The 19,286-nt window shown below is 52.2% G+C and overlaps 2 pseudogenes across 2 annotated transcripts; both read left to right on the top strand.

Annotated features, from left to right (window-relative positions):
- Positions 1-2,830: 2,830 nt before the first annotated feature.
- Positions 2,831-3,766, top strand: LOC308052544 (olfactory receptor 14C36-like; annotated as a pseudogene). Its single transcript has one exon. The product of its transcript is annotated as an olfactory receptor 14C36-like (transcript).
- A 13,924-nt stretch (positions 3,767-17,690) lies between these two features.
- LOC308052604 (olfactory receptor 14J1-like) lies at positions 17,691-19,025 on the top strand (annotated as a pseudogene). The gene has a single exon. The product of its transcript is annotated as an olfactory receptor 14J1-like (transcript).
- Positions 19,026-19,286: the final 261 nt, after the last annotated feature.

Below are 19,286 nucleotides of genomic sequence, written 5' to 3' on the forward strand. Positions count from 1 at the left end.
ATGTGGTCTATCTTGACTTCAGTAAAGCCTTTGACACAGTGTCCCACAGCATCCTCACAGCTGAACTGAGGGAGTGCGGTCTGGATGAGCGGGTAGTGAGGTGACTGTGAACTGGCTCAAGGGAAGAAGCCAGAGAATCGTGGTCAGTGGGGCAGAGTCCAGTTGAGGCCTGGATCTAGTGCAGTGCCTCAGGGGCAGTGCTGGGGCCAGTACTATTCAATAAATTCATCAGTGACTTGGATGAGGAAACAGAGTGACTGTCAGCAAGTTTGCTGGTGACACCAAGCTGGGAGGAGTGGGTGACACTGGAAGCTGTGCTGCCTTCAGAGACCTGGACAGGCTGGAGAGCTAGGCGAGAAAGTGTAATTAAATATAAAAAGGGCAAGTGTAGAGTCTTGAATCTGAGTAGGAACAATCGCAGGTTCCAGTGTAAGTTGGGGAATGACTTGTTGGAGAGCAGTGTAGGGGAAAGGGACCTGGGGGTCCTGGGTACAGCAGGATGACCATGAGCCAGCACTGGGCCCTTGCGGCCAGGAAGCCAATGGTACCTGGGGTGGCTTAGAAGGGGGTGGTCAGTAGGTCAGAGAGGTTCTCCTGCCCCTCTGCTCTGCCCTGGGGAGACCACACCTGGAATATTCTCATACCAATTTATTGTTTACTAGCAAGAATACAATGGTGGCAAGGAGTACCTCGGCAGAGCAGACACAACTAACATTACTGATTGCTTGAGGTTGTCTCAAAGGATGTGCCCCTGGAGCCCCAGGGACACCTGGAGGAGCCCAGAGGGGACAGAGCAAGGGACATCATGGGCTGCTCCTGTGCTGCTGAGCTGGGCTGCTGGGACACAGGGAGCTCATGGCAGCGGCAGCACTGCAGAGAGACAGCTCTGCCCAGGAGCAGCTCCTCTGCACACGCAGCAGGGCTGAGGGCTCTGCCTGCAGCACCGAGGGCACAGGAGCCAGGCACAGAGTGGGAAATGCAGTCTGGGCTGGGAGGATGCTGAGAGTTCACTGGAAATGAAATCCTCTCAGATATGAAGCCTGTGGCTGCAGGGCATTGCATCTGCAAATCATGGTAGGATCTCAGAAAGCTGTCACGTTGCAGAGCCTGCGAGAGATGTAAGTACAGCTCTCAGAGGTTCTCTGATCAGAGGGGAGGATGTGCTGCAGAGCAGAGATTGCCTTCTGCACTGAGGGGAGAAGCTGTGGGGGGAAGGAGCGACCCCCGGCAGGGCAGGGTCCTTCTGCTGCTGGGTTCTCTGTGGGTCGGGGCTGCTCACAGCTCCAGCTCATTCCAGAATATTGACAAGAGGAGGTTTCAAGGAGAAGAAGAAGACAATGAGTACTACAAAGATAAGGAACCTCTCTGAGTCTGTGTTTTCAGTCTCCTACTCTGGGGAATGGGTGGTTATTAAGGCTGTTCTTAATTGCTAATTAAAGAAATACTTGAAACACATGAACTGCAGTAGGTCTTCAAGAGAATCCCAGCATGACTTCAGACTCTCCTCTGCCTATGCAGAACCAGCATCACCTTTGCTGGACACCTTACACTTAATCTGACCTGTCCTGTTTTCCAGCCTGCAGACAGGAAGATGCCCCCAGGCAGTGCCTGTAAACAGGTAGGATCTGTAGGGCCAGGGGGAGGGCACAGAGGGTGGGATGGTCTGTGAGCACTGACAGGGAACAGACATGGACAGGGAAACACCTCCCAGGGGAGAATCTCCAGGCAGCAGGGAAATTATCAGAAATGAGAGGAAACTGAACCCGAAATGTTTATGGGAGGGAGAAGAGAGAAAAGTCCTTGTGACCCCCTGCAGGTCAGATCCCTCCTGTGAGCAGCCCCCTGGCCTCCTGTCCCACCCAGCAAAGCCTCTGCCCTCAGGGCCAGGGGCTCCAAGGCATGAAGCAGCTCCTGTGCAGCCAGAGTTCCAGTTCCTCTGCAGAGCACAGGGGCTGAGAGCAGCTGCCCGGCACTGTTGGTGTCTGGAAGGTGGCTGCACAGCTGGGGAAGGGGGACGCTGTCTGAGTGCCCGGCTGCCTCTGCCCTGGCCTCTCTCACCCCCACCCTCACCGCATTTTCCTTCTTGCTCCCCTGCTCTGGGTCACTGCTGTTGGGATCTTGTTCTTGCTGTTAGGCTCTCTGGGGATGGCAGTTTCAGCTGCAGAGTCACAGCCTGATCTTGTGGGTCCTTTCCTGCAGGTGTGTCCATGGGCACACGTGTCCCAGCTTTGCTCTGACCTGTGGGCTGTGGGCAATGCAGTGTGTGGGGCTGCGGAATGAGCTGAGTCTCCCTCAATCAAATGCCATCATTACGACACTGGATATCTCCTGACGGTTTCCTTCCAAGTTCTGAACTACCCTCCAGGATGCAAACCTGTCCTACAGCATCTGTGCATTATCTGAAAGACCCATGGAGAACCACAGAGATGTTGTAACAGATAAAATGCTGTTGGGTTTGTGAAAGAAGACGTGTGTGTCCTGGGCTAAACGTGGGGTGTTGAAACCTTAGGGAAGGCTGAGACATTTCCTGGGTCCATCTGACACAGCTAAATGCCAGTTCCGTCCCCTGTCTCCCGTTCCCATGCCCCCTGCTGCAGAGCAGGGCTGACTCCTCGGCAGCCAGTGGGCACAGGCCCTGCTCCTCACGGCACCTCCAGCCAGCACCACCCAGGGCTCAGACATCGAGCTGGAGGAAGGTCTGGAAAAGGACAAGGGGTGTGGAGCAGGGGAGGGTGTGTGAGAAATGGCTTTGATTTTCCTCAGAGAAATCTCCCCTATCTAGTCACTGTCTCTTCTTCTTTGGTCAGTGCTCTGTGTCCAGAGGCTGCAGATGTCGAACAGCAGCTCCATCACCCAGTTCCTCCTCCTGCCATTCACAGACACACGGGAGCTGCAGCTCTTGCACTTCTGGCTCTTCCTGGGCATCTACCTGGCTGCCCTCCTGGGCAGCGGCCTCATCATCACCACCATAGCCTGAGACCAGCACCTCCACACCCCCATGTACTTCTTCCTGCTCAACCTCGCCCTCCTCGACCTGGGCTCCATCTCCACCACTCTCCCCAAGTCTATGGCCAATTCTCTGTGGGACAGCAGGACCATCTCTTACATAGGATGTGCTGCACAGGTCTTCCATGTATGTTTCTTCTTTGGTGCAGAGTATTCTCTTCTCACCATCATGTCGTACGACCGCTACGTTGCCATCTGCAAACCCCTGCACTACGGGACCCTCCTGGGCAGCAGAGCTTGTGTCCACATGGCAGCAGCTGCCTGTGCGTCAGGGTTTCTCAATGCTCTGCTGCACACGGTCAATACCTTTTCACTGCCCCTGTGCAAGGGCAATGCCCTGGGCCAGTTCTTCTGTGAAATCCCCCAGATCCTCAAGCTCTCCTGCTCACACTCCTACCTCAGGAAACTTGGGCTCATCATGTTTAGTGCTTCTTTTTTTGAGGGATGTTTTGTGTTCATTGTGGTGTCCTATGTGCAGATCTTGAGGGCCGTGCTGAGGATCCCCTCTGAGCAGGGACGGCACAAAGCCTTTTCCACCTGCCTCCCTCACATGGCCGTGGTCTCCCTGTTCCTCAGCACTGGCATGTTTGCCTACCTGAAGCCCCCCTCCATCTCCTCCCCATCCCTGGACCTGGTAGTGTCTGTTCTGTACTCGGTGGTGCCTCCAGCAGTGAACCCTCTCATCTACAGCATGAGGAACCAGGAGCTGAAAGTGGCGCTGAAGAAGCTGTTTCAGTCATTTTTCTTTCAGCAACAATAAGTTACTCATGTCTCTTCAGAAGTGATTTCCAGTTCATCTCAGAAACCTCCTGTGCATTGAGCATTTCATCTGTGATAACCATATTTGTCAAGGAATTTCTTCACCCACGACACTTCTCCAGAGCAGTGACTCAGAGGCCTGTCTACCTGTTTCTGGGGCTCTGGTACAGCTGGTGTCCTGTGTCACATCTCTATAATACAGGTGTGGACCCATTTTGAAATCACTGTATTTCTGAAATTGCAGCCATCTTTTTGAAACACCCCACTAAAAGGGATTCCCTCAGTCTCAGTATTTGGGGCTTGGGCTCTTCTTCCAAGGCTGTGGTCAGCCTGAATAAATTTCCACCACAAGGCCATGCTGCTGTACTTGTGTTTTTCATGGCTCAGGGGAGGACATGGGGCACCATGTTACATCATGGTGCTGGTCTGAGTGTCCATCTGTGGGTGCCCAGTGTTCCTGGAGATGGTGAAGGACCTTCCCTGATCTGCCTTGGACTGTCTCGCTGTGGTTTCCAGGCACCACAGCCTGCTCCCTGTGCTCTGTGCTTCAACAGGAGAATGAATGACCCACAGAACCCTGTTTCTGCATTCCCCAGCTCAGGGCAGGCTGCTCTGTCACTGCGGTAGCAGGAGCAGCATGAAGAGCTCCTGGCCAGGAGTCATGTGCTGGTGAGAGGGGCTGGCACAGGAGGAAACAAGAGCAGGGGACAAAGCGGGGCTGGCCTTGCTTCCATCATGCCATAGCTGGCCCCAGCCCTTAGGCTGATAGGCTGATCCCCCTCTCTGTCCCAATCCATCTATCTCTCCACCCATCCATCCATCCATCCATCCCAGTACTCCATCTGGGTGAGCTGCCCCATCACGTTTCTCATCCCAAAGAGATCATAGAATAATTTAAGTTGGGAGAGACTCTCAAGATCATTGAGTCCAGTTATTAACCTAACTCTGGCACTAAACCATGTCCCTAAGAACCTCATCTATATGTCTTTTAAACACCTTCAGGGATGGTCACTCAACCACTCCTTGGGCAGGCTGTTCCAATGCCTCACAAACTCTTCCATGAAGAAACTTTTCCTAATATCCAAACTGAATATTCCCAGGTGCAACTTCAGGCCGTTTCCTCTCCTTCTACCACTTGCTACATTGGAGAACAAGCCAACACCCTCCATGTTCCAACCTCCTTTCAGATAGCTGTAGACAGCAATAAGGTCTCCCCTCCCCCTTCTTTTCTCCAGGCTAAACAGTTACCTCCACTGCTCCCCGTCTGACTTGTTCTCCAGACCTCTCACCAGCTTTGTTGCCCTTCTCTGAACTCACTCCAGCACCCCAAGGTCTTTCTTGTAGTGAGGGGCCCAAAACTGAACACAGGTTTTGAGGTGCATCCTCACCAGTGCCAAGAACAGAGGGATGATCACTTGCCTGGTCCTGCTGGCCACACTATTCCTGATGCATGCTGGGATGCTGGTGGCCTTCTTGGCCACCCGGGCACATGCTGGCTCATGTTCAGTCACTGTCCATCAATACCCCCAGGGCCTTTTCCATTGGGCAGATTTCCAGCCGCTCTTCCCTGAGCCCGTAGTGCTGCCTGGGGTTGTTGTGACCCAAGTGCAGGACCCAGCACTGGGCATGAAATTGAACAAGTCCAAGAGTTGGATTGTTCACCTGGGATAGAGTAGCACTGAGTGCAAGTGTAGATTGGGAGAGAGTGGCTGGAGAGCAGCCCTGCAGAGAGGGATCTGGCGTGATGGTTGGACACAGGGTCAATAGGAGGCAACACTGTCCCCCAGCAGTCAAGACAGTAAATGGCATCCTGGGGTTCATCAAACACAGCATGGCCATGTGGTCAAAAGAGGTGACTATGCTGCTGTATTCAGCATTAGTGCGGCCTCACCTTGAGTTCTGTGTGCAGTTCTGGGCCCCACATATTTTTACAACAAGGAAGTAAAGGTCCTTGAATGCATCTAGACCATCCCCAAGCCAATTGGAGGCCCTTAGGAAGAGTTCCTCTCTCCAAATATTCAGCCCAGCTTGTTGCTGCATGAACAACCAGGAGAAACTGCCCCTGGACCCTCATTCCAGACCCCATCTCCTCCACCCCATACAGGCCGTGCTCTCCCCCTTGGCACTGAGGTGGTTCCAGGGACCCAAGAGACACCTGTAGGAGGAGATGTTGGGTGGGGATGTGGTGTCCTTCAGTGCTCCTCATGGTGCCTCCTGCTGGGCTTTGTGCCACTGGTCACAACCCTCTGAGCCTGGATGTTCAGCCAGTTCTCAGTGGTGCTGAGCAGGAACATGCCCACGAGCACATTGGGCTGCACTGGGGGAAGCGTGGCCACCCAGACAAGGGCAGTTATTGCCCATCGTGACTCAGCACTGGTGCAGTCACATCTGGAGCCGTGTGTCCCAGTGTGAGGTTCCCCATTCTGGAGGAACGGGAGAAGCTGTCGTGTGGCCAGAGAAAGTCTGGGTCACGTGTGGAGATGTTGAGAGACCCAAACTTCTTTAGCCTGGTGAAGTGGAGGCTGAGGAAACGTGCTGGTTTTGCTGAAATTGGGTTGATTTACTTCATGCATTTTAAATCTCTCTCCTTCACAGCCAGTACAGGCTTTTGCTTAAGTTTACTATGAGAATAATGAGGTAACGCTGTTCCTTCCCTGAGATAGAGTTCATTTTGTCTTTTAGCAGCTTTACAGTGTTTGCCATTTGCTTTGAAAGGAATGTCAGAACTCACTGAGATCTTGGCTGTTGTCAAAGAAACCAAGGACTTCTTTGGCCATCCAGCTGTGGATGCAGATTGGCAGGAGGGGAAACAGACAGGACAGCACCTGGATTGACATGCAGGCTGATCAATGACATATTCCCTATGATTAGCGCCATGCTCAGTCTAAAGCTGGAGCCGGCTTTTGGGCTTGTTACATCTGTTACTTTGGGTTTTGCAGCTGGTTTGGTCAGTTCCATTCAGAAGTTTCATTCTGTCAGGAGTTTGATGCCAGTTCGGCCGTTTGCCGTTCTGCCATTTTGCCGTTGGCCTTTGGGAATTTCTACCTGTTGCCCTTTTGCTCTCTCTGGCTGGGATGGGCTGTTCAGGACCAAGGTGCTCCCTTCTGCAGGACTGGCTGCTCCGTGTGACTGGAGTTACATGGGGGATTGCACTGAGTATATTTTCTTAATTTACTTTATCCATTTCTATTTAATTTACTTTGACTGTTGTCAATAAAACCAAGGACTTCTCTGGAGTTCAGCTGCAGGTGCAAATTGGTAGGAGGGGCCACAGACAGAACAGCACCTTGATTGACATGCAAGTCAATCAACAAGCTATTCTCTGCCATTAGTGTCATGCTCGGTATAAAACTGGAGGTGCCTTTTCCAGCCCTTAATTTCGGTTTTCCGGCTACATTGCTTAGCTCTCTTTGGGAGTTCCATTCTATTGGGAGTCCAGTTTTAGTTCAGTTTTACGATGTTTTGTGGTTTTTCAGTTGGCCCTTGGGCCTCTCTGTCTTTTGCACTTGTACTGTCTCTTGCCTGGATCAGCTGTTCAGGACCAGGGTGCTCTCTTCCTTTGGGCTGCCTGTTCAGCACAAATGGAGTTCTGTGGGGGATTGCACTGAGTGTCATATATTTTACTTTATGTATATCTTAGTACGAGTATATTATTAGTAGTAGTGTATTATTTTTATTGTCTTATTAATTTTTGTCTAAACCCACAAGTTTCTCCCTTCCCATTCATTTCTCTCCCTTATCCCACCTGGGGACTGGGAGCAGGATGTGAGCAGCTATCAAAGACTTAGTTGGTGGCTGTGGTAAAACCATGACAAGAAAGGGCAGTAGTAGCTTCAGAAATCTTGAAAATCACTTTCCAAGATGGTGTCAATATTTAATTTTTTTTTGTTGTTGTTGGGAAACAGCATGAGAAAAGAAAACCATCAGAAACTGCAGCTCTGGAAGTCCAGAGTAGAGCTCAGGATCAAGAAATGCCATTCTGAGTGCAGTGCTGTGTTCATTCAGAAGGACTCTGGATCAGTCATGATTTGGTGTTTCCAGGAACAGCTGGTGAGGATGGAGAGACAGCAGCACAGGTGGGGACACGCTGGGCTGAGAACAAGGTGAGGAAGCACATGGGGTGTCTGCAGCCTGTGGGGAAACAGCCACAGGCCTGGGACAGTGCAGGATGGACCATGGTGGACATGGCCAAGGGCGCTGGCAAGGCTGGATGTTCCTGAAAGAGCCAAGGTATTTTTCCCCTTGGCTATGGCTGATGTCCCTGCCAGCGAGGCCTAAGAGGAGACACATGGTTGTCATGGCCATGGCACCCCATTGCCTCCTTGCACCCCCAGGGAGTGTCACACCATTGTCCTGCACTGGGCATCGCACTCCCCACAGCCCCAGGAAGAGCCCTGAGCCACACGTGAGGGACAGGATCTCCCTTCCAGGGACAGGGGCTCAAGGCTTGGCCATTGTCCTTCATCAGACAAACCAAGGGCTTTCTCAGCATCAGAGCTGCTGCACTTTTCCTTTGCCTGATGCAATCACTGCCTCCAATTATCTGCTCTAATGAGTCCCTGGGAGGCTCTGTCAGTAACAGCCCTCAGTGGGGCCCATTAATGCTTCAAGGTACTTTGGAGTTTGCTTCTGGCTTGGACTTCTTGAGCAGATTCTTCAGTCTGTGCTTGGTATCTGAGGTTCATGGACTCAGCACCAAATACACCACGGGGCTCATTAAAACACAGAAAGGCCTAATGAGCGATGTTTCTTTCTGTAATTTCCTTCACATCTTCAAGACTTGTAGAACTAACTGGAAAGGTTTCAATGGGACACTTGCTGATGAAGGTTTCAAAGAAGATTTCATATAGGAGGGTTTCTTCTTTCAATGAAATTTTCTGTCATTTTTCAGTGTATGGAAGCAGTGACAGCAGCATTCTACACTGGACATTGATCCTGAGGGTCTCCTGAAGACATCTGGACAGGCAGGAGAACAGTCCCTTGAGGCTGGACACTGTATGGACAAGCTGGCTCCTCACCCCCACCCCCAGCCTGCCGGTTCCGTCATTGGCCACCAGAGATTGCATCACTTTTCCTCCATCAGACTTCTCCACTGAGCTCTGCAGGAGATGCTGCAGCTCCTGTGCACCAGCTCCACCTGCTCTCCTGTGCAAACACTGCACAGTTCAATCAACAGCAAAACACTGTCCTCAGCTGTGTGTGTAAGTGGATCTGATGAGGTCCAGCATCCACAAGGGACACCCACACAAGAACTGCTTTAGACAGAGAGACAGGAGAGGATAGAAATAAACACAATGAGTGTGTTGACTGCCATGTCAATTAGAGCTCTGAAGAACGGGGCAAGTTTGTAACTCCCTGAAGCTCAAAGCAGAAACCAGACAGTTGAGAGGCCACTGAATGACCAAAGAGCAAGTGGACGAGAAACCCAAGAGCACTGGGAAGGGCAAACGTCCAGACAGGGCTGGAAAGTTGTCCTTGGACAGGGACATTGAATCAGGAGAGGTGGGAACTCCTGAATGGCGAGAGAGATGAAATCATAGAATGTTGGTAGTAGAAGTACAGGACAAGACCAATATTTCTTCTCGTACCCTTAGTACATCAGTCATCAGCTGTCTCATCATAAACAGCCATGGCCATTTTAGGGCCCAGTGTACCTGAGGTGCTGGCCTGGGATTGGCATCTGTCACACAGGACTTGGGGAGACCAGAGCACCATGCAGTGCAGGTGGAGCCTGGGCAGGGGTTCCCGGGGCATCTACACTGGCACCAGGTGTTTGTGTCCCTGGAGCTGAAGACATTTGTGTGCTAAATCCATCCCCAGTTCTGGAAAACTCTTTCATTAACTGCCACCATATGGCCCTACAAACATTAAGCCAAGATCATGTTGTGTCTTGCACAGCGCCCCATGCCCTCTGAACCTGCCCTGCCCAGGACTCCTCACACGTTGCCCAGAGCGAGTCACACTGAGGTGTTGGCTGGTTCCCTTGCTGAGATGGTGGTTTAGATGGTCACCTACAGCACAGGTGGGTCCTGCCCCATCATCGCCTGCTCTGCTCCAGTCTGAAACAGAGCTCAACATGACAATGGGATCATGAGGGAACTGAGGTTGAAGGGACCTCAGGAGAAAGAAAGAAAGAAAAAGAGAAAGGAAGAGAGAAAGAAGGAGAAAGAAAGGAAGAAAGGAAGGAAGGAAGGAAGGAAGGAAGAAAGAAAGAAAGAAAGAAAGAAAGAAAAAGAAAGAAAGTTGACACCATCCTCTGCTTTGGATCTTGGTCTTCAGTTCTTATTTTAATATCCATTGACATCAACTGACATCTGATGGGCCTGCAGGCATGAAGCCAAGATCATATTGTGTCTTGCACAGCGCCCCATGCCCTCTGAACCTTCTCTGCCCAGGACTCCTCACACGTTGCCCAGAGCGAGTCACACTGAGGTGTTGGCTGGTTCCCTGGCTGAGATGGTGGTTTAGATGGTCACCTACAGCACAGGTGGGTCCTGCCCCATCATCGCCTGCTCTGCTCCAGTCTGAAACAGAGCCCAACATGACAATGGGATCATGAGGGAACTGAGGTTGAAGGGACCTCAGGAGTCTGCAGTCCAACTCGTCAACAACTGGGTCACACCAAGGTGTTCAAGCCTTGATTCAATCAGAGCTTTAGCAGGACCAGAGAAGTGATCATCCCTTTGTACTGGGCACTGGTGAGGCTGCACCTTGAATCCTGGGGTCAGTTTGAGGCCCCTCATGGCAAGGAAGACATTGAGGTGCAGGAGAGAGTTCAGAGGAGGGTGACAAGGCTGGTGAAGGGTCTGGAGCACCAGTCTCACGAGGAGCAGTTGAGGGAGCTTGGGCTGTTCAGCCTTGAGAACAGGAGGCTGAGGAGAGACCTTATTACTCTCTACAGCTGCCGGAAAGGAGGTTTTATCATGGAGGGTGTTGGTCTCTTCTCCCAAGTAGCAAGTGATAGGACAAGAGGAAATGGCCTCAAGTTGCACACGGGGAGGTTTAGATTGGATATATAGGAAAAAATTCTTCAGGGAAAGGGTTTTGAAGCAATGGAGCAGACTGCCCAGTGAGGTTGTGGAGTCCCCATCACTGAAAGTGTTTAAAACACAGATAGATGGGGCTCTTAGGGACATGGTTTAGTGACAGATTTAGATTATGGTTGGACTCGATGATCTTAAGGGTCTCTTCCAACCACAATTATTCTATGATTCCATGATACATCATTTTGTATATTTTCTTTCTCAGAGGACCATGCAGCCTCCCTGAGAGCCAGGACTTTCTGAGGTGTTTGGGCGACGTCTCACGGTCACACCAACCAATTCCACCAGCCCCTGTCTGTCCCTTCCCAGACCAAACCTCTTCTCCATATCCCAACCTTCTAGGCGAGTTTTGGGGACACAGCAAAAGCTGTGCTGGTATTCTGGGCTTGTTCAGAGAGAGCAGCTTGCCAACATGTTGATGGGCTCTCTGTGCACCTCAAAGCTTTCCTGACCATTTTTCTCAATGCTCCACATGTACCCAACATTTCTGGTCCTTGAGCTGTACATGAGGGGATTGGACAGGGATGTGGGGATGGAGTAGAAAAAAGGCTTTGTCAGACTGTCTTGGGAGGGCTGTTCTGGGCATCCCACAGTCCAGGATGAGGGTCCTGTAGAAACCAGTAGCACAAGTGAGGTGAGAGGTCCAGGAGGAGAAGGCCTTGTGCCTGTCTACACTGAGGCAGAGCAGTGATGCATTCATGGGATGCCCATGTGAACAGGAAGGGGACAAATGGCTCTAAAATGCCTTCCAGCCAGTTCTTTACCCATCGCACATACACCATCCAGGCCATGAGCTGCCGCTTCTCCAGGAGATGCTGTGGGACACGGTGTCAAAGGCTTCAGTGCAGTCTAAGGACACAACACCCACAGCCCGTGTGGCGGATTCACTCCCCACGACAGACTTTTCCTCATCTGCTCAGCGGTCACCTTGTCACAGAAGGAGATCAGGCTGGTCAAGCAGGACCTGCCTTTCATCAAGCCATGCTGATTGGGCCCCATTGCTCGTCTGTGTGTGTGACCTCACAGTCCTTTGCCAGCCGTGTTCCTGCTGTTGGCCAATCCCCTGCAGAGGCAGAAGTGACCTCACAGTGCCGTCCACACCCATTGGTTCCTACTGGACAATGAGTTCCTGAGACACAGTGACCACAAGACATCGTACCCACCATCACCCTCCTTGTGGTCCAGTGTGTGAGCAGATCAAACTGAGCTGCTCTCATCAAATTTATCTGATAGATTTCCTATCACGGGTTTGAGTGGAGAAACGTTCCTCAGAGAAGCTGCTGTATTTACTCTGGGGCATTTTATATCTCCAAGGAAAAGATTAATGGAATCCTACAATAACGCAGATTGGAAGAGACCCCTGAACACCATCTCTGTCCCACTGACCTTTATGGCACCCAAGGAAGAGCTGATGGCATTTGTGCTCCCTTGGGTTCATCTCACCACATGCACACACTGGACATGCACATGATGTGTGTGTTTACATCTCATCTGTACAATGAAAACATGGACTTTTGACCTAGTGTTTCATAGAATCATGGAATGTCCTGAGTTGGAAGGACCCACAAGGATCATGGAGTCCAACTGCTGTCCCTGCAAAGGGCACCCCACAGGTCACCCCGTGTGTGTGAGGACGTTGTCCAGTCTCTTCTTGAACACTGTCAGGTTGGGGCCGTGACACCTCCCTGGGGAGCCTGTTCAGTGTCCAGCACCTCTGGAGAAGAACCTTTTCCTCATGTCCAACCTGACCCTCCCCTTGCACACCCTTCTTCCATTCCCTTGGGTTCTGTCATTGGTCACCAGAGAGAAGAGATCAGTACCTTCCCCTCGCTCTCCTCTTGTGAGGAAGCTGTAGCCACCATGAGGTCTCCTTTGAGTCTTTTCTTCAGCTGTGGTGCTCAGAAACCCCTTGGTTTGCTTTCTGAAGCAGAAAGGAGAAGCCATGACCTCCAGGCAATGGGAAGGGGGATCCTATCCCTCACATACGGCTCAGGACTCTTTCTGGGACCGTGGGATGTGGGTGTGCAAGGCCCAGGGAAGGACAACACTGGGACAACAACCTCCAGCTTCCCCATGGGGCTGCAAGGAGTCACCGAGGCCCCAGTGCCATGAGGACAACATGTCTTCTCCAGGGCCTCAGTGGCAAAGAAAACTGCCATGGCCAAGGGGACACAGACCTGGGTTCTGTGGGTCCCTTCCAGCCTTACAGCGCCCTTTGCCATCTCCACCACAGGCTGTTCCACACGGTGCTGCCCCTGCCCCTTTTTCTCTGCAGGCTGCAGACACCCATCTCGCTTCCCACCTGCTCTCACCCCAGCATCTCTGCACCTTCACTGCTGTGTCTGCACCCTCACTGGCTGCTCTTTGGAACACAAACCATCAGCTGATCAACCTCCCTCTGGGTCACCTCTTACACCACAGCACTGCCCTTCCAGTGACATTTCTTCCTCCTCATATCCAGTCCTCACCTTCCAAGTAGACTTGTTTTTTCTCTTTCTTGCTTCTTCCCACTATCAAGAAAAGCTCGACCATCTCATAAACTGCCCTTCATGCAGGGAACCCAACCCGTTAGGCTTCTTGTGGTCTTTTACCTGACCAGAGAGAAGTCACCTCACCGTGATCTTCTAAATCCCATGAGTGCTGCTGTTCTTTCAGCTTCTCTGACAGACACGACCATGTTCTTGCTGCTGTCCTGTCATGTTCTCAGGTGGGATGGACATGACAACCCGTCTCTCTTCCTGGGTAAGGCCTGTGGGCCCTTGGGCAGAGGTTCTTTCCCAGCCATGTCCCTGCTGCTGGGCTGTCACCTCCAGACACAGAACTGATCCCACTGTCCCCTTCACAGCCACTCACTTCTGATTGAATTATGAGTGAATTATTGCTGGCTGGCTGAAGTCTGTGCGTGGATGCTGAAACCTCTTCAGTAACCTGTTCTGAAAGAATCAACAAGGTGGGCATGAATAGAGCAAAAAAAGAAGACCCTGAGTGGGGGCAAATGAAAAGGGATGCAAAAGATGTTGTCAGGGCTCTTTGGGGGCACTTGTAAAGCAGCCCTGCACTTCATGTTAATCATTTCTGTGATCAGAGAGAACCTGAGAGATTTGTCTAATTTTAGAACATGAAGGGGAAGGAAGGACAACGTCATTCAGGCTCAAAGGGACCTCAGGAGGTGTGTTGACCAACCTCCTGCTCACAGCAGGGTCAGACCAGATTGCTCAGGGCTTTATCCAAACACGTCTTGGTCACTTTCTGGGACAGAGTGAGTGCGCACTCCTGGGAAACAGCTTCCAGTGCTGGACTGTCCTCAGGACTGGAAAGCTTCTCCCTTTCTACAGCACCTTTCCAAGCCCAACCATCCATATTGTTTTTACCCATCTACTTACACACTGACAAAGAATATTGTGGAGGATGATGCTGAATGCCTTGCTGACTTCCAGGTAACGGGCCATTGTTTTCCTCACCACATCCACAACCCTGTCCTTTCCTCACAGAAAGCAAAGAGGATAGACAGGCACAACCTGCCCTGGGCAAACCCTGTCACCTTCTCTTCCAGACACCCAGAAATGGGCTCCCAGTGGCCATGCTCTGGGGCACAGCCCTTAGTTCCCCTGCTCACCCATGGGCCATTTTGAAAAGTGCACACACTGTGTGAGAGCTGCCAGTGGTCAGGGAGTCCCCCCAGTCTCCATGAGCTTTCCAAGATGGTGGAGAGTGGCCTCACTGTGACATGGTCCTGCTGTCCCAGCTCCTGGGATGCTGTCCCTGCTGTCCCATAGACTGGAGAGGATTGTGTTAGTTCCAGTGACCCCGACTTGATCCCCATGCATTGCTGGTTGTTCTGCAGATTCCTGTCTCAAGTCACAGATGCCTGGTACACATGGCTGGTGAAGATGGAGGACAAGAGGACACAGGGATTCTCACCTCTTTCTCTTATTAAATTCATCAGTAGCTACAAAGTGTCTTTATTTGTCTTTTAAGTGTTCCTGCAGTAGTAACAGCTCATTATGGGCCCTTGAATGGCCTTCCAGGTCTAGACTGAGTTCTGATCTGGACTGTTGCTGTGCTTGGAGGCTGCTGTCCTTGCAGACCAGATGAACTCACTCCTGCCACCCTGCCTGGCAGTTCATTCCATCCGTGTCACAGCTCTGTCTGCAGCACTGACAGCTCCAGCTCCCCAGTCAGGTCCCTGGCTGAGGACATGGCCTCACATCTGGGCTGAGCCACTCCAGCTGTGGCACCAGCCCAGCTCTGTCCTGCACAAGAAACCTGGTACCAAGTGTCCAAGAGCCCATGTGAGCACAGACATGATATGGCCATAGACGGATGAATGTCTCCCTAGACCTAGGAGTATAAAACCAGAATAAAATGCCTGAACTCATTCAACTTAAGATATTCCTCCCTCGGTTTAGAGTTATTAGATCCTTTGCTGTAATCTTCCTGATGTCCTGTCTAATGAAGGGACAAGAAAAGTTGGTTCTCATACTAATTCATTGTTTAATACAAAGAACACAATGATGTGCCTCTTCAGGGGAGAGAGAATCAACATCACTGATTACTTCAGCTTCAAAGTTGTGCCCCTGGAGCCCCAGAGACACCTGGAGCATCCCAGAGGGGACAGAGCAAGGGACATCATGGGCTGCTCCTGTGCTGCTGAGCTGGGCTGGGCTCCTGGGACACAGGGAGCTCATGGCAGCGGCAGCGCTGCAGAGAGACAGCTCTGCCCAGGAGCAGCTCCTCTGCACACGCAGCAGGGCTGAGGGCTCTGCCTGCAGCACCGAGGGCACAGGAGCCAGGCACAGAGAGGGAAACGCAGTCTGGGCTGGGAGGATGCTGAGAGTTCACTGGAAATGAAATCCTCTCAGATATGAAGCCTGTGGCTGCAGGGCATTGCATCTGCAAATCATGGTAGGATCTCAGAAAGCTGACACATTGTAGAGCCTGCGAGAGATGTAAGTACAGCTCTCAGAGGTTCTCTGATCAGAGGGGAGGATGTGCTGCAGAGTAGGGGTTGCCTTCTGCACTGTCAGAGTGACAAGACGTGAATGCTGCGTTCTCCCCAGGGTGGCTGTGGGGTGTAAATGTCAATGTGCAGGCAGGGGTGCCCAGGGCTGTCCTGCAGAGCAGGGTCCCTGCACCCCAGGGCTGTGCCGGGCAGGGACTCTGCCACCTGCGAGGGTCAGCGCTCAGCCTGCCCGGGAGAGCCCAGCAACACTGAGGGGAGAAGCTGTGGTGGAAGGACCAAACCCTATTGGGCAGGAAAGGTGCTTATGCTGTGGAGAGGGTGCTGTGTGGGTCAGGGCTGCTCACACATCCAGATCACTCCGAGCATTTTTCCAAGGGGATGCCTCAAGGACAAGATCAATGCAAGGATTACCAGACAGATGAGGAGCTTTTCTGAGCCTGTCTTTTCAGTTTCCTCTCCCAAGGGCTGGGGGGTGCAGGAAAGGATAATATGAAAATGAGCTCTTATACTGAAACAAGTCACTGAGACAACTGAACTGCATCTCTGAGTGATTAGCACATCTGCCAGAAGGCTCATGACATCCCTTCCCCACCCCTCTGCCTGTGCACAGCACCTGCATCACCTTGGCTGGACCCGTCAGCCTTAGTCTGACCTGTCCTGTTTTCCAGCCTGCAGACAGGAAGATGCCCCCAGGCAGTGCCTGTGAACAGGTAGGATCTGTAGGGCCAGGGGGAGGGCACAAAGGGTGGGATGGTCTGTGAGCACTGACAGGGAACAGACATGGACAGGGAAACACCTCCCAGGGGAGAATCTCCAGGCAGCAGGGAAATGATCAGAAATGAGAGGAAACCGATCCTGGAATTGTTATGGGAGGAAGAGCAGAGAAAAGTCCCTGTGACCCCCTGCAGGTCAGATCCCTCCTGTGAGCAGCCCCCTGGCCTCCTGTCCCACCCAGCAAAGCCTCTGCCCTCCGGGCTGGGGGCTCCAAGGCATGAAGCAGCTCCTGTGCAGCCAGAGCTCCAGTTCCTCTGCAGAGCACAGGGGCTGAGAGCAGCTGCCCGGCACTGTTGGTGTCTGGGAGGTGGCTGCACAGCTGGGGAAGGGGGACGCTGTCTGAGTGCCCGGCTGCCTCTGCCCTGGCCTCTCTCACCCCCACCCTCACCGCATTTTCCTTCCTGCTCCCCTGCTCTGGGTCACTGCTGTTGGGATCTTGTTCTTGCTGTCAGGCTCTCTGGGGATGGCAGTTTCAGCTGCAGAGGCACAGCCTGATCTTGTGGGTCCTTTCCTGCAGGTGTGTCCATGGGCACCTGTGTCTCAGCTTTGCTCTGACCTGTGGGCTGTGGGCAATGCAGTGTGTGGGGCTGGGGAATGAGCTGAGTCTCCCTGAATCAAATCACATTATTAGGACATTTTGCTATGTCTTTGAGGTTTCCTTCCAAGAGTTGAGCTCCCCACCAGGATGCAAACCTGTGCAATGGTACCTTAGTGTTATCTAAGGAACACAGAAACACAGAGATGTTACATCATTGAAAATGCTGTTTGGTTTGTGAAGTTAGCCGTGCCTGTCTTGGGCTACTTGTGGAGTGTTGAGACCTTAGCAAAGGGTGAGTTATCGAGGCTCCACATGTCAGTATTGAACCCCAGTTCTGTCCCCTACCCCCCGTTCCCATGCCCCCTGCTACAGAGCAGGGCTGACTCCTCAGCAGCCAGCGGGCACAGTCTCTGCTCCTCAAGGCACCTCCAGCCAGCACCACCCAGAGCTCAGACACTGAGCTGGAGGAAGGTCTGGAAAAGGACAAGGGGGTGTGGAGCAGGGGAGGGTGTGTGAGAAATGGCTTTAATTTTGCTCAGATAAGTCACTGATAACTTGTCACTGTCTTTTCTTCCTATGACAGGTTTCCCATGACCATCAGCAGCAAATGTCCAACAGCAGCTCCATCACCCAGTTCCTCCTCCTGCCGTTCACAGACACACGGGAGCTGCAGCTCTAGCACTTCTGGCTCTTCCTGGGCATCTACCTGGCTGCCCTCCTGGGCAGCGGCCTCATCATCACCACCATAGCCTGGGACCATCACCTCCACACCCCCATGTACTTCTTCCTGCTCAACCTCGCCCTCCTTGACCTGGACTGCATCTCCACCACTCTCCCCAAATCCATGACAAACTCTCTGTGAGGTACCAGGGTCATTTCCTATGCAGGATGTGCTGCCCAGGTCTTCTTTGTATTTTTCTTATTTGGTGCAGAATTTTACCTTCTCATCATCATGTCGTACGACCGCTATGTTGCCATCTGCAAACCCCTGCACTACGGGACCCTCCTGGGCAGCAGAGCTTGTGTCCACATGGCAGCAGCTGCCTGGGCCACTGGGTTTCTCAATGCTCTGCTGCACACGGCCAATACATTTTCACTGCCCCTGTGCAAGGGCAATGCCCTGGGCCAGTTCTTCTGTGAAATCCCCCAGATCCTCAAGCTCTCCTGCTCACACTCCTACCTCAGGGAACTTGGGCTTCTTGTGGTCGGTGTCTGTTTAACATTTGCGTGTTTTGTGTTCATTGTGGTGTCCTGTGTGCAGATCTTGAGGGCTGTGCTGAGTATCCCCTCTGAGCAGGGACGGCACAAAGCATTTTCCACCTGCCTCCCTCACCTGGCCGTGGTCTCCCTGTTCCTCAGCACTGCCATGTTTGCCTACCTGAAGCCCCCCTCCATCTCCTCCCCATCCCTGGACCTGGTGGTGTCTGTTCTTTACTTGGTGGTGCCTCCAGCAGTGAACCCCCTCATCTACAGCATGAGGAACAGGGAACTCAAAGAGTCTATAAGGAAAGTGATGACTGTTTACTTTTCAAAAGCTATAATGAAGTGACCTCCTGCTTCTGCATGTCATTTGTAATATAACGCATTACTAGTTCAACATGAGTTCTGTAAGTTTTTTATTTTTTTTTCTTTGGTTTTAGGTGTTCTTTGATGTATTAATGCTACCCAGAAGCAAAATTATTTTTCATCTTATATCTATGTCCATATCTACGTGTCTGGTGTGATCCGTTGTCTTTTTCTAAATAAGGAGCTGTACTCTCTGTGTGTATAAATGAAATAAAGGGCCCCGCACTGCCTTGTTTGCCCAGAATCCCCTCTCTGGGATCTCTGGGGCTGCAGGAGCCATGTCTGTGTGCTGAGGGGGAGTGAGCAGGAGCCACCCTGAGCTGGGTCTTCCTCCCACCCTGACCAGCATGAGCCTGAAGACTCACCCCATGGCCCTGGGCACCACAGCTCACTTGCTCTGCAGAGCATCACCGCCAGGTCGCAGCTGTATGGAGCGTGGGAAGGGGTGCAGGAACAGCTGGCGAGGTCAGCACAGATCAGCTCTCTTGGGAAAGGGCTCTGTGGGGAGACGGGATGTTCCAGGAGAAGAGTGGGGCACTATATGTGTGCAGGAAAGACATGGAAAGAAAAACCCTTTGCTGCAGGTGGCAGCTTGGGGCAGGTGGCCCTGGCACTATGGCCGCAGGACCTTCCTGAG

The sequence above is a fragment of the Nesoenas mayeri genome, assembly GCF_963082525.1.
Source record: "Nesoenas mayeri genome assembly, contig: SCAFFOLD_35, whole genome shotgun sequence".
Classification (NCBI taxonomy): Eukaryota; Metazoa; Chordata; class Aves; order Columbiformes; family Columbidae; genus Nesoenas; species Nesoenas mayeri.